This window comes from Trachypithecus francoisi, unplaced genomic scaffold (genome assembly GCF_009764315.1).
Source record: "Trachypithecus francoisi isolate TF-2019V2 unplaced genomic scaffold, Tfra_2.0 Lachesis_group12, whole genome shotgun sequence".
NCBI lineage: Eukaryota > Metazoa > Chordata > Mammalia > Primates > Cercopithecidae > Trachypithecus > Trachypithecus francoisi.
In genome coordinates this window covers 75,826,557-75,842,738 of record NW_022681457.1, presented here as the reverse complement: position 1 = coordinate 75,842,738, position 16,182 = coordinate 75,826,557, and the positions used below count along the sequence as shown (strand labels likewise).

The 16,182-nt window shown below is 41.0% G+C and overlaps 1 protein-coding gene across 2 annotated transcripts in view; it reads right to left on the bottom strand.

The window, feature by feature from the left end:
- Positions 1-16,182, bottom strand: part of AGBL4 (ATP/GTP binding protein like 4) — a 1,514,939-nt gene that overhangs the window by 78,704 nt on the left and 1,420,053 nt on the right. The gene's annotated exons all lie outside the window — the stretch shown is intronic.

The window sequence follows — 16,182 nt, the reverse complement described above, 5'->3', positions numbered from 1 at the left end:
CTGATTAATGAGAAATACTTTCGAGGTAACACAACTGTATTTACTTTGGGCCTGTTTGCAGTTTTGCCCCAACTTGGCCACTTCTAGCTGGGAAGCTTGGTGTAAATCATGTCCCCACTTTGAGCCTCAGCTTCCTTATCTGAAAAATGAGTATTTTAATTCAAACCTCAGAGCATTATAGTGGGAATCAAACACAGCAATAATAATTACTATATTGCTTGCTGATATCTTGTGATATAAATAAAAAATAATAATTACTGTCTTCTATTGTATATATAATACATGCCAGACACCATTCTTGGAACTTGACATATGAAATCTTACTTAACTCTTTTAGTTAACCTTGTGTGATGATGCCACGTCTACTCCCCAATAGCATATAAATAAAGCATGAAGGAAAATGCCTTTGTAGTCTGTAAAGACGGCATTGACTAGTCTACCTCTGCTTTTTACTTATACATATTTAAGGCACTTTCTTGGTTGATATGGTATTATTTGTTAACCTTTCCTGAAGTTAGGAGGATTGCCTATAAAGAGCTCAGTGCCTGTAAGTAAAGGATGCTCAGTAACTACATGCTGAATGATTGAACAAACAATCCCAGAGAGACTGTTCCACATACTGTAATGGACTGGCTGAAAGAGGGGGTGTGGGGGGTAGGGTAATTTTTAGGCCATTAGATCTCCAATGGTCCTCAAATCCAACCTTCGCTTCTTATATATCAGCCTAACTTATATCCATTAACCCTTTCTGAGAATAACGGAAGACCTGCATGGGGAGGGGACTTGCCCACGCTCATGGAATAACTGGGCTGACACTCAGGCCTCCTGCCCACTCACACAATTAACTTATTGTCATCAATGGCCAACGCTAGAAACAGTCAAGGCAAAACCTGGCCACCTCTCCATCCCCTTTCTAGTACATAGTCCTGGGAAAGAAGAAAAGTGCACATTTAGAAGGATTCTCCCTCCTTGGGATGCTTTCAAATGAAGTTAAAACCAAATGAAAACTATGTTGCTTCTAGTGTGGGCTCAATGACTGTCATTTCATTTGCCTCAGAGTTGGAGTGAAAAATTATGTCTTGCCAAGCTCCCAGTTCTCTGGGTAGCATAAGCTGTCTTTTGGGAGATACAAGATGCACTGCTCTGTGTGATATTAAACTCATCATTTTCAGCTTTGGAGGTGGAATACACAATGATTCAACAGGAGCCCTATAAAAGTCATCTTCACAATTTTATTTTCTTCAATTGTCTGTCTTTTCCTCTGAGCTTTTGATGAGCTGCACAGGAGAGGAGGAGGTAGAAAGATGATTTAAGAAATGTGGAAGGAAAAGCTACAGTTTGTATCTCTCGATGTCAGAGCTAGGGAGGGCCTTGGAAACCAGCTTCTCTGACCTTTCTCAGACCTGCTCTGAGTGCGGAGGTTGCTTGCTTAAGGTTGGCCAGCAAGTTAGTGAAAAAGCAAGAATTAGAACCTAGCTTTTCTTTTACGTTTTCATTTTTTTAAAAAAATTAAACTTAAAAAACTTATTTGCATAAATTTATGGGGGTACAAGTGTAATTTTGTCACATTTTTCTGATAACCATATAGGTATGGCTTCTACCATCCCATCCTGACAACTGGCAGCTGATGTGACTTCATTTGAAAGAACCAGCACCTGAATTATCTTGATTGATCATATAATCTGAAAGTCAAACGTTATAAAATAATTTATAGTAAAAAATCTCCCTTCTACCAGTCACCCAGTTTTGCTCCCCAGAGGTAGCTAATGCTATCAGGCTTGCATATATCTTTCCAGAGATAGTTTGTGCATATACAAATAAATATTTCCTCCACACCCAAACCCCCTGCTCCAAACACACGAGTGATAGCACCATAAACACACCATTCAGATCTGCTGTTCTTCTCTGAATATATCTCGGAGGCAATTCTTTCTTAATAAATAGTTACCTCATTCTTTGTAACAGCCATATATAAACTAACTAGTTCCTTATTGATAAATATTTAAGATATTTCCAATCTTTTCTTGTTACAAAGAATGTCTGAGTGATGAAATTTGTATATACATTATTTCACACATATACAATTGTATGTAAAATAAATTCCTGGCCGGGCCCGGTGGCTCATGCCTATAGTCCCAGCACTTCAGGAGGCCAAGGCAGGCAGATCACGAAGTCAGGAGTTCGAGACCAGCCTGGCCAACATAGTGAAACCCTATCTCTACTAAAAATACAAAAAATTAGCCGGGCGTGGTGGTGGGTACCTATAATCCCAGCTACTCAGGAGGCTGAGGCAGGAGACTCACTTGAACCCGGGAGGTGGAGGGTGCAGTGAGCCAAGATCGTACCATTGCACTCTAGCCCGGGTGACAGTGCGAGACTCCGTCTCAAAATAATAATAATAATAATAAAATAGTAATAATAATAATAAAATAATAAATTCCTAGAAGTGAAATTTCTGGACCCTATGTGCATTTGCAATTCTGATTAATATTGACAGACTGACCTTAGAAGGGCCAGAACACTCCTAGGCTATTACCTTGACAATATAGGTGGAATCAAACTTTTTGATATTTGCCAATTTGATGGGTGAAAAGTAATATCTAAGATTAGTTTTAATCTGAATTTCTCTTAGTACTGTATAATTATCTTTTACTGTATAGTTAAGCATATTTTCATATGTTTAAAAATGATTTGTGACCGGGCATAGTGGCCCCCGCCTATAATCCCAGCCCTTTGGGAGGCTGAGGTGGGTGGATCACCTGAGGTCAGGAGTTCAAGACCAGCCTGACCAACATGGTGAAACCCCGTCTCTACTAAAAATACCAAAAAAAAAAAAAAAATTAGCTGGGCGTGCTGGTGGGCGCCTGTAATCCTAGCTACTCGGGAGGCTGAGGCAGGAGAATTGCTTGAACCTGGGAGGCAGAGGTTGCAGTGAGCTGAGATCGCACCATTGCACTCCAGCCTGGGCAACAAGAGTGAAACTCCATCTCAAAAAATAAATAAATAAATAATAAAATAAATAAACAAAAGTGATTTGCATTCTCTTTTCTAAGAACTCTGTTCATTGCCTTTGACCATTTAAAAAATCAAATTGTTGGGCTTTATTTCTTGTTGACTTAGAGAAGCTATGTATTATAGAAATTAACCTTTATGTGTAATATAAAGATACTTTTGTCATTTGTCTTTCTATTTTACTTCTGTTCATGTATTTTTCATGTAATTTTAAAAATTACATGTACATTTTTAAATGCTGATTCTTGACACAGTTTATCAATCTTTTCTTTTGTGGTTTCCTAGCTGAATTATTTTACTGTTGCTTCCATTTTATTATTTTGTTGTTTAGTTTTCAATGTTTTGTTTCAGTTTCAATTTACATGGCCGTGGAATGTGAGGTAAGGGTTAAATTTCACTGTTCAACACCATTTATTGAATTGTGCATCTCTTCTCCACTGACATTTCTATCCCCCTTGACATTTGGTTGGGATCAAATGGAATGTGGGCAATGATGATAACTTCCAGACCTGCCCATAAAACTCCTCATACACAATCACCCGCATTCTCTCTTGCCCTTCTGCATGGGGAGCTACATGTAAAAAATGATGATATCCTAAGAAGAAAGAAGCCTATATCCTCCATTCAACACTTAGAGGACAACAGCAAGGAGAGTCACCTGATCTGCATCAGACTGATGTGAGAGAGAAGTGAATCTTCACTGTATTAAGCCACTTAAATTTGGGGATTGTTTATTATGGAAACTAATATCATTCTTCTTGACTAGTACAAAATCTCAATTCAAAAAGCCTTATTTTATCCCTCAGGCTGAGTTAACAGCCTTCTCTGCGCTCTCATAATTCGAGGTATATATCTGTCTCACGGCACTTACCACACGACGTAATAACCCTTTATTTTCATCTCCCTCCAGAATGTGAGCTCTTTGAGGACAGGAATCTTAAATTGTTGATTTTTTTCAATCCACAGGGCCAGAATAAGGCCTTGTATATAGTAGGTCATCATTAAAGGTTTACAAAGGAATGAATAAGAAAATGAACTGATGGAAAGATAAGTGAATTAATGAATAAACAAATGCATCTTAAGTTTTTCCAACAGTAAAACCAGGTACTTTTCTGTGGTTGTGCCAGACCAAGGGTTGTGTGTCACAAAAGTAGGGCCCTTAATTACAATTTGGGAATGAGAATAGAAGGTGGGGGATGGGGAGAGCATTTCCGTTCTTTCCTTCCAAACTTAAGAAACTTAATTAAAACAGAATGATGAAGGGCTGTCCCCTTGCCAGCAGCCAGCAGCTCATCTTACAATCAGGGGCCTAAAGAGTAAATTAAAATCAGTGCCAATAAAATTAAAACTACTTTGGGGCATATTTGCAACATAATTTAGTGTGGAGTTTGTTTCCACCTAGACACCGGGGAGGAAATGGGTTTTCTTTCTCTATACTGAGCTTCTACCCTGCTTCATCTCACTTGGCACAGGCCAAAACCTGAGCTTGGTGCTCTGATGTGGGGCTGGATCCTTCACATTTGGGCGGCACTTCAGAGTTTATCACAAATTCAGTTCAGTGAAGGAAGGACCATCCAGGGCAATCCAATCCAGGAAGGACAGAGGAGTTTTATCTTAGGTTTGGAGATGCCAAGGGGAAGAAACTGAAGCTTAGGCAGGAATAACCGCAAGTTGAGCAGGATGAGCTTTGTTATTATTTCTGTTTTACAGAGGAGGAAATGGAAGCTCAGAGAGCTCAAGTAACTTGCCCAGCATTACGAAGCAAGACATGGCAGAGCCGGGTCTGAAACCCAGGCCTCTGGCTGTAAACTCCCCATGTCCCCTACCCTGCTGTCCTCACAGGAGCTTGCAGCCTAGCAAAGCAATTACTTGACTACAGTAAGGCAAGCCCCATGCAGGTTCCTTCAGCTCTGAGCTAAAGGATTGTGGGGATCTGTGACTGAGATTATTGAGCTTAGACTCTCAAAAAGGCATTGAGGTATGTGTGTGGGAGAAGCAAGAAGCGTTGGGAGGACTTCCAGACACATTCCTCCTTCGGATTTACCCTAGGAAGATGTTCTCCCCTGGGACTGAGATAAAAAGTCCCAAATCTATTCTTTTCATTTTTAACTAAAATGTCTCCCTGTCTGATTTTTAAGGAATGAAAGTTATTTCTGTGTTCTAAGGCAGGAAGGAAAAATTTTCAGAAAAATTGAGGACTCTTTCTTTAATATCAACCAAGCAAATCAAATAAACAAAATAATGCAAAGGTTCTTTATCATTCATAGTGTATATTTCTTTATTTTAAAATAATTTTTTTGTAGAGACAGGGTTTGCTATATTGCCCAGTATAGTCTGGAACTCCTGGGCTCAAGCAATTCTCCTGCCTCAGGCTCCCAAAGTGCTGGGATTGTAGCTGTGCCCAGCCCATAGCATATACATATATATATTTCTGAAGTGGCACAGTGAAGGCTTTCTTCCTCAGATATGTCCTGAACGTGGCTGGGCAGAAATTCCTCCCAGAAAAAAAGGGATATAATAAGTCAAGGGGACAAAGAAAGGAACAACCACATAAGAAATCCAGACAGCCAACTCAAGGGACCAAGGGGATGGGCCATGGGCACTTCACCTCCTGCCTCTCTCCATCCTACACTCCAGCCTTCTAGAACCACTGTAACTTCCCAAGCACACTAGTGTTCTCATACTCTGAGCTTTTGTGTCTATTCTTTCGTTCTCTTCCTTCCTTTCACCTCCTGGTAACATCTTGTTCATCTTTTACTGCTTATCCCAAATGGGCCCTTGACAGAGAGGTCTTCCTGGATGCTCTCAGGGATAGCAGCTCCTTTCTCTGGATCCCACAGATTTAAAAAATATCCTTCTGTTAAGATATTTATCATCTAGCTTATTCATTCATCTATTCATCTGGCAAATATCTACTGTGAACCTACTATATTCCTCATGCTATCATAGGACTTCGGGGTGAACAAGACAGATAAGATTCCTGCCTTTAAATAGCTAACACCCAGGTGGAGTTTACAAACTATAAACAGCAGATAAGCAAGGTAATTGCAGATTGTGAAACATGCTAGAAATGCACTAGGATAAATAACATGATGGTGAATAACACAGTGGATGAGGGAAAAGTCTACTTTAGGTAGTGTGATCAGGGAAGGCCTCTGACATTTGAATTAAGCCTCAAAAGATGATAAGAACCAGCCATTCAGCCAGGTGTGGTGGCATGCACCTGTTAAGCAGGAATACTGTTCCTGGCAAAATTGTCCTTCAAAAAGGAAATGGAGATAAAGACTTTCCTGTATAAACAGAAGAGAACAGGGAGAGGGAGAGGGAGAGGGAAAGGAAAGGGGAGAGGAGAGGAGGGGAGAGAAGAGAGAAAAGAAAAGGAAGGAAGAAAGGAAAGAAGGAAGGAAGGATAGAGAGAAAGAAAGAGAGAGAAAGAGAAAGAGAGAAAAAGGAAGGAAGGAAGAGAGAAAGAAAAGAAAGAAAGAAGTGAAAGAAAGAGAAAGAGAAAGAAAAAGGAAGGAAGGAAGGAAGAGAGAGAGAAAGAAGAAAGAGAAAGAGAGAAAGGAAGGAAGGAAGGAAGGAAGGAAGGAAGGAAGGGAAAGAAAGGGAGAAAAACCAGACATTCAAAGAAGTCAGAAAGAGAATCCTGGGCAAAACAAAGGCCCTAAAGCAAGAATGAGTATAGTTTTCAAAAACCAAAGGGAAGACCAATAGCCAGATTGTGACAAACACTGGAGCTAAGCCTGGACAGGTTTGCAGGGTCCAGATCACACAGGGTCTTGAAAGCCAGGGTCAGAATTTGGAGTTCATCCTATGTACAGTAGAAAGACATTTTAACAGGGGAATACTGAAAAACATACCTTGCCTATCATGTAGATAATGGATTTTAGGGGGGCATGAATGAGGCAGTTGAGACAGTTCCCCTAAGCGATCATAGTACAGTCATGAAGCACTTAATGATGGGGATAAGTTCTGAGAAATGCATCACTAGGTGATTTCATCATTGTGTGGCCATCACAGAGTGTACTTACACTAACTTAGATACTATAGCCTACTACACACCTAGGGTATATTGTTATAGCCTATGGCTCTTAGGTTACAAACCTGTATAGCATATGACTGTTTTAAAATAAATTTAATGAGGCCAGGTGTGATGGCTCACACCTGTAATCCCAGCACTTTAGGAGGCCAAGGCAGGCGGATCAATTGAGGTCAGGAGTTCAAGACCAGCCTGACCAACATGGGGAAATCCCGTCTCTATGGAAAACACAAAAATTAGCTGGGCATAATGGTGCACACCTGTCATCTTAGCTACTTGGGAGGCTGAGGCAGAAGAATCACCTGAATCTGGAAGGTAGATGTTGTAGTGCATTGGCACGATCTCGGCTCACTGGGATTACAGGTGTGAGCCACCACGCCTGGCCTCATTAAATTTATTTTAAAACATTTTAGTTCTTCAATAATAAATCAACCTTAGCTTACTGGGACTTTTTTACTTTATAAACTTTGAATTTTTGAAACTTTTTGACTCTTTTGTAATAATACTTAGCTTAAAACACAAACACATTATACAGTTGCACAAAAATATGTTCTTCCTTTATTACTCTATAAGCTTTTTTTCCTAGTTATAAATTATGGTTTGTTTTGTTTTGTTTTGTTTTGTTTTTGTACTTTTAAAACATTTTTTGTTAAAAACTAAGGCACAAACACAAACATGAGCCAAGACCTACATAGGATCAAGATCATCCACATAGCTGTCTTCCACCTCCACATCTTATCACACTGGAAGGTCTTCAGGGACAATACCATGCATGAAGCTGTCATCTCCTATGATAACAATGCCTTCTTATGGAACACTTCCTGAAGGACCTGCCTGAGACTTTTTAGAGTTAACTTTTTTTTTTATAAGTAGAAGTACACTCTAAAATAACAATTAAAAGTATAGTATAGAAAATACATAAACCAGTAACATAGTTACATATTATTATTAAGTGTTATGTATTATACATAATTGCATTTCCATGTTTTTATATGACTGGCAGTTGGTTTACCCCAGCATCACCACAAACATGTGAATGAGTAATGCATTCCCCTATGCCTTACAAGAGCTGCGATGTCACCAGGTGACAGGAATTTTTCAAGATCATCGTAATCTTATGGGACCACCATTGTACATGTGGTCTGATGCTGAAATGTCATTATGCAGTGCTTAACTACAGCTTAAATAAGAGAGGTGGTGGTAGAGGTGAGAAGGCATGTTTAACAAATATTGTGGCCATACCTCCTCAGAACCTGCACATAGATTACATATGGGAAGAATCAAAGGTTTATGACTTGAACACTAAGTAGATGGTGGTTTCATGTACAGAGATGGAGAAGACTGGTGTGGAGCCCAGCTGGGATATTGGTTAGGAAATCGAGAGTTCTGATAGGCTCTTCACAGTTTGAAATGACCACTGAATACAAGACAGGAAGTGTCAAGTAGTCAGTTAAACTCATGAAAGAAGAATCCTCAGGGAGAAGACTGGACTGAAGGCATAAATGTGGGAATCATTATCATTGAGGTGGGTGTAACATCTCTGGGAGAAAGTGTGGACCAAGAGGAGGTCGTAGGACTGAGCCTGGAGCCCTCTGAGGTTGAAAGTTTAGCTAAAAGAGAAGGAAAGGAGACTGTGGACAGAGAAGAAAGAAGGTGAAAAAATACAAGGAAAGTGTGGTTTTATGAAAACCATGAACAACAACAGAAAAAAAAAAAATTAAGGAGTGTGTGACCTGTGAATCCTTTGAAGCCTAGGACTGCATCTGGTTCACTTCCATATCCACAAGATATATCACAGGGCCTGACACACAGTAAGTACTCAGGCAACAACTGCTGAGTAACTGAATGAATAAATAAATGAATGGGCCAGCTATCTTAGACTCAGAGAAAAGGGTAGTAAGGTGTGTGGGAAGTTCCCAGGGCCTAGATTCTATCTGGAAGAGCTGTAGGGGAGAATAATAATAACAACATAGCCCTCACTTTATGCCAGGGGCAGGCACTCATTAATCCTCCCACAACCTTATCAGATAGAAACATCATTTACAAATAAGAACACTCAGGAATAGAGTGGTTGTGTGGGAACCCGAGATCACACAGTGGTAACTGGCAGAGCCCAAGCAGTCTGCCTCTGCAATCCATGCACTTAAACATGACACCATCAAAAGCTGTTGACATTTATGCAGTACTTCTTAAGTATGGTCCTGTAATTATAACAATCCTATAAGGGCAAACACATCATATAAGGAAACCAAGGCAAAGAGCTTGCAAGTGGTAGATCATAGATTTGAACCCAAGTGTTTCTGATCTGGGACTAAGCTCTAAACTATTCAGAATAGCCCAGCCCTATATTTGTGGCCTCCTTGACCTCAGCAGAATAAATTTCAGGATTATTCTGAGACTAATGATTAGGGGTGGAGAAAATGCATCAGAAGCAGCAAGATGAGAAATAAAAACATACTTTTTTCTACTTCTAATTAGTCTCTTACAGTCGGACTCTACTTGCACATAAATGGAGGCATTTCTGTATCTCCTAGGGATCCAGGAAGAGCCAGGTCTGGCCTGGCAGGAAGGAGCCTTCCTTTGCTTCCATCCCCTTTCTCCACCTCTATGCCTGGAGACAAAGAGAGAGATGAGAGGCTCAGTACAGGAGGTTTAGGGTTTATAACAGACCTTCCCAGGACAAAGGATGAACTCCTGACCTCTGCCTCCTGCTCCCTTCAGTGACTGATGATAGCCATAATGACTGTGATAACGATAATGGTGATAAAAGGGTACTCATGAGAGTAGTGTGGTTTAGGGGTCTGGTAGACTGGGCTTCAAGTGTTAGTTTCAACATGGGTGAGCTTTAAGACCTGTAGAATTCACTTTCCCTTCCTGAGTTTCAGTTTAATCACGTGAAATTTGAAGATAACAATCACAAATTCACACATTGTCATAGAGTTAAATGAAGTAACTGGCTTTATGCCTACCAAAATATCTGACAGCTTATACACTGTCAATATATTCTTCTGAATCACACAGTGACACTATGTGCAGGTGCTGTACTTGGCACTGGTGATATGGACCTCCTGGAGCTCAAAACCTTGTGAAGAAGAAGGACATTTTACAAGTAACTGTCTGTGCAATGAGGAATGTGAAGAAGTGTGAGTGCTATGGTAGCATAGAGTGAAGAGGAGCTTGGGGACCCAGCTCACATATATGTACATTTCTTCCTTGTTCAATATGAAATCTATTGACAATAACCACCATCTTGCACATTTATACAGTTATAAACCATTCTCGCACCAATCAGTTCATTTGATTCTCTCAACACTCCATGAGGGTCAATAGGATTATGATCTTAGTTTCTCAGAAGAAGCTCAGAGCCTGGCTTGTCAAGATCTCACAACAAATTACCAGTTAAGATGGGATTTGAACTCACATCTCACCACTCCAAAGCCTCTGCTTGATCCTCAACTAGGGAAGTCATCCTGTGTGCTCAGTTCTGTATCAAGAGTGCACACAGATACAAGTAGAAAAGCCAGGTTTTCCCTCAGAAAGCCCCAGTCTGAGCAGGAAAACAAGACTAATCAGGGAGCTCTCAACTAAGAAGAGGACTGAGAATTTTAAGGCTGTGAGAACTGAGGAGCATTTTAATTTGATAATTAAAAGTTAATATTGCTTCATTATAAATCCAAGGCTGATGAAACTAGGGCACCCTTAGGCACACATTAGGAACTCAGTAAGTAGTTGTGGCCTGAATGCTTGGGGACACCTATCTCAGTAGGTTGTTAGCTGGCTCAGAGAGGTAATGATACATCTCAGGGACAGGAGTCCTTGGTCTATGTCAGGTTCCTTCTTCCTAGGACACTCATCTTAGTTCTCTACTAAGCTGCTATGTGACCCTGGAGAATTCCTTCTCCCTCTCTGGACTTCAGTTTCCCCACTTAGAGGATGGATTCAGTGACTTCCCAGGGCTCTTTCCACCATTACATCCTAAGAGTCTCATATCCTTCCAATATCTCATCTTCCTGCTTTGCACTATTGCTGTTGTTATTTTCTCTTTCATTTGGCCTCTAATTAGGACAGATGTTGCCGTCTTTCTACCTTATCTCCTTCAAGACACAAGTGCAAGGTCCTTTTCCTTGGCATGGCCCTGTGGGGAGAGCCTGCTGCGAGACAGCAGTTCAATCATTTCCCCACGCTAATGCAATCTTTCCACTTGGCAGAGTGCACATCACTACTTTTCAAAGAAGTGTCTGAGGGTGCCAACATTCATGCTGAAATTATGCACTTTATCCTAGGGAAAAATAAAATGGTTCCTGTCTGCTTTATTTGGTGTAGGCAGCTGGAAGAGCGGAAACAGGAAGAAGAAAGGTACAGGCAGGCACTTGGCATCTGTCCCTTCATTCTTTCTTCCTCTCTCTTCTCTAACTCTCTCATCTTGCCCCTTTTCTTTCCTCTCTCTTCATTCCTTTTCTTCTTCTGTTCCCCCTTTCCCACCTCCCTCTTTCTTCACTGTATAGTAGGGAAGACAGACAAAGGAACAGTTTAAGTGTACATATGCCTTTCAGGTGCTGTAAGACACATAAGTGAAGACTGGGTGAAAGTATGGCTGAAGGAACCATTCAGTTAGTGGGTGATCAGGAAAGACTTTACAGAGGAGGTGACTATTAAGCAAGGTCTTGACAGATGAGAAGGTGTTCACCAAGGGAATGATAAGGAAAGGACCCTCGACCGGGCGCGGTGGCTCAAGCCTGTAATCCCAGCACTTTGGGAGGCTGAGACGGGCGGATCACAAGGTCAGAAGATCGAGGCCATCCTGGCTAACACGGTGAAACCCCGTCTCTACTAAAAAATACAAAAAAACTAGCCGGGCGAGGTGGCGGGCGCCTGTAGTCCCAGCTACTCGGGAGGCTGAGGCAGGAGAATGGCGTGAACCCGAGAGGCGGAGCTTGCAGTGAGCCGAGATCCGGCCACTGCACTCTAGCCTGGGCGACAGCGCGAGACTCTGTCTCAAAAAAAAAAAAAAAAAAAAAAAAAAAGAAAAGGACCATCCAGTGGAGAGAAAGACAGTGTGGGCAGAGGGAGCCTGTGGGCAAAAGCCCGAAGCCTAAAACCACTAGCCCATTGAGGGAACAATAAAGTGTTTAGGGCCCAGCACAGTGAGGAAGTCGAGGCGGGTAGATCATGAGGTCAGGAGATCGAGACAATCCTGGCCAACATGGTGAAACCCCGGCTGTACTAAAAATACAAAAATTAACTGGGCGTGGTGGTGCGTGCCTGTAATCCCAGCTACTCAGGAGGCTGAGGCAGGAGAATTGCTTGAACCAGGGAGTCAGAGAATGAAGTGAGCTGAGATTGCGCCACAGCACTCCAGCTTGGCAACAGAGCAAGACTTTGTCTCAAAATAAAATAAAATAAAATAAAACAAAATAAAATAAGGTGTTTAGCACAATTGAAGGGCAGGAGAGGGGACAGAGATGCGGGTGAGGAAAGGGACTAGAGAGGCTTCCAAAGACCCATACATGGAAGACCTTGTAAACCACTAATGAGTCATGACTTTTCCTTATAAAACAGAAAATAGAAAGCCACAGAAGTGTTTTATGAAATTATAACAGGATTACATTTACATTTTAGCAAGATTGTTCCGGAGGCTGCGATGAGAATTAGTGGTCATAAGACTCAAAGGCAAGTAGATTAGTTAGAACATTTTTGTTATAATCCAAGTGAGAACTAATTTAAAAATGATAAGGTCCTGAATTAAAGTAAGGGCTAGGGCTGAGTGCAGTGGTTCATGCCTGTAATCCCAGCACTTTGGGAGACCGAGGTGGGTGGATCACCTGAGGTCAGGAGTTCTAGATCAGCCTGGCCAACATGGAAAAACCCTGTCTCTACTAAAAAAACAAAAACAAAAACGAAAAACAAAATAACATACAAAAATTAGCCGGGCATGGTGGCATGCACCTATAATCTCAGCTACTGGGGAGGCTGAGGCACGAGAATCACTTGAACCCAGGAGGCGGAGGTTGCAGTGAGCTGAGTTGGCACCAATGCACTATATACTCTGGGCTACAGACTGAGACTTCATCTTAAAACAAAACAAAACAGAACATAAAGCAAGGGCTAGGAGGATGTGAAGAAGCATCCAAACCTGAGACCCACTACAAACCAAGATTGACAGTTCGCAATCTGGGAACTGTCAGTTCGCAATATGGGACCTAAGTTTGGACTGATTTCTAGGTTTCTGGATTGAGGGGGGACATCCACTAAGTTTGGAGATGTCACTGTCTTATAAGTTTGAGTTCTGTGTTTGCCTCCTTGGTACTTGTCCCCAGTTAGAGTGAGATGCCATCAGATGTGCTATGGTCTTAGGTTATGACATTTTAATCCAAACAAGTTGATTTTTTCTAAATATGGCTATTTGAATGAAAGGAACATTTTCCCCATGTAATCATGTGTTTTCTGTATAAATAGAGCTCTTTATTAATATAAATTAAACATAAGTGGCTACAGAGGAGGTCTACCAAAAAAGAAAATGTTAAGTATAAGCACTGCACACTTTTGTTAGGATACAGAATCAAAGGTTTTTTTTTTTTTTTTTTTAATCAAACACTTAAATACACATAATCAAATACTTGGGCCCTCTATTACAATGTAAATGGGATGCTGGTGGGCTTTTCTCCGGCTATTGCTCTGCTATAGGCATTCACTCTGTCCAAAGAGAAGATTTTTGATTTTTATAAACTGGCTTCACTCAGCTAGAAAGCAGCAAGGAGTGAGGGAGTGGTTGTGAGTTAAGCAAGGGTTGGACAAGAAGGTGTGGGTAACAAACAAGCTTCGTATCTTGGATTGAAGGGAAGTCCTACAACAATGCAAGCTCCTTCATCCATATCTACATAAAAACCTTCATCAAAATCAGACAGAATGAATTTGTGTCTTCTCTGGCTCTTTGAATTGTTTAGTTTTGCTCTCCTAGCCCCTTTCCTTTGACACATGAAATACTATCAACAACCTATGCAACTTGTTTATAGTCATTATCTCATTTTTAACATACCTGTTTTACAGATAAATGTACTGCTTAAGGTTACACAGCTAGTAAGTGGCCAGGCCAAGAATAAAATCTAGATCTATCTATAGTACAAGTTCTTCCAACTCTATCATTCTGTCTTGATTCCTTTATCTTTGGGTTTGTCATGGGGAGCCAAGAGGATGAATTATTGGTAGGCATGCAGTATATTTTCCACATGTGAATATCAGGTCCTCGGTAATCTGCCTTCGTCCCCAACCTCATTTCCTACTCTCTGCTGATGGGCACTCTATGCTTCCTCCATGCCAAATTGAGAGCTTCCAGACTGTGTGATGCTCCTCTGTGCCCTCCAAGGCTTTGCTCATGCTGTTCCCTCAGGCAGGAACACCTTGCCCTGCCTAGCCTTCCTCCAGGACCCAATATAAGCATCCCTTCCTGTAAAGGCTTCCCTAACCCATGTCCTCCTTCACATCTATTGTCACTCAACCCTTCTTTTTTATTGTACCTATTTCACTGTTTCATTATTATTGCTTTGTGTGTCTATTTCTCCCACTGGACCAAGAACTCCTCAGGACCTGAAATCACATTGTCTTCATTTTAATAGGTCCAACATCTAGTGCAGTGTCTGGCACATAGTAGGTGCTAAGGAAATCCTTACTGAATGAATAGATGGATGAACTAATGATGGAGAAGATAATATCTTTGAGCAGAGGCTATCTCCATCCTTTATCTTCTCTGAGAAATGCTATTGTGGAACAGGGAGAGAGAAAGGCAGACCTCAAAGTGATACAATGGGTAAAAAATTCTTCCCTGTTCTCTGGGATCTTTCTCTCTTTTCCTTCTTCTTGCTATTGGAACAAAAATAAAGAGTACATCATAAGCAAAGCTGTATTTTCTGTTTATTGCCACCAGGTTAATAACAGTAATGGTGTGAGAAGAAAATGAGGTGTTATGTAAAACCCCGCATTGCAGATTTTGCTGCTGATGTAAAGAACTCAATAAAGTGTAACACTTTAATCATGGAGATAAAAATCACACAGCAACTTCCCACAGGCTTGCAGAGCCTTAAGACAAAATAGTTGTGAGGAAATGAGAGATGAGAGAAGAATATTATCAGGCATCAGAAAAGTTGTGCTTGGGCTTTTTTTTTCCTTCCCTAAAAAATGGAATAAGCTTTTTATATCTACTTCCAAGACACCTTGCATGAATTTCTGTATTCTCTGGAGGACATGCTCAAACTTCTGGAGGAGGATTTGCTCATTCTTTGTAAAAATGGATTTGTTTACAGAGAACTGAAATTCCTGTCTTTTAGTTGACTTCATGGCATTTTAGGAAAACAGAGGCAGTGTCTGAAAATGAAAGAAGGATTTAGATGGAGGTAAAGAGGTTGGTGATAATAAAGTCTCTGTTTCTATGATGGTCTGGAATGCAGGAAAAACATCATAGTAGAAGATGGGAGCTCTTGTGCCAACTCTGACAACTTTGGAGAAATCACCTTCCTGCCTCTGTGCCTTAGTTTCATCATTCTTCAAATAAAGATCTCCAAAGGGATGCACTAGATGCTCTCCAAAGGGATTCCAGATCTGACACTCCATAGTCTGTGAGGCTGCCAGCAAGAAGGCCAGTTAGTGGTTTAGCTCTTGGCATTTGCTGTTGTGGTTCTAGACTACTGCAGTAGGCTCCCAGCTGGCCTCCCTGTTTCTACTCAAAACACCTCCTTCCTTTCCCCATCACCTAAATCCATTTTCCATCCTGCAGCCAGAGTGATCTATGAATAACAAAAGGAAACTATACATATACCCTGGAAACTATATGTGCACTGCTATAAGATGGCACGAGGAGAGGTCATGCAGAGAAGGACTTTAAGATTAGAGATCTGGGCTCAAACATTGAACTGTCTGTGTGACTTCAAAGGAGTTACTCTATGTCTCCAATTCTCAGTTTCTTTACCAGCCAAAAGAAGATTACAATGAGATCACTCATGTCACCAAGCTGACATGGGTTAAATGAGTTGGTGCATGTCCAAGTGCCTGAAACATAGGAGGTATTCAGTAATCTTTTTCATACCATAATAATTATTTCAGGTGTAATTAAAAATGAAGGCATATTCTAGGGCTGTGCT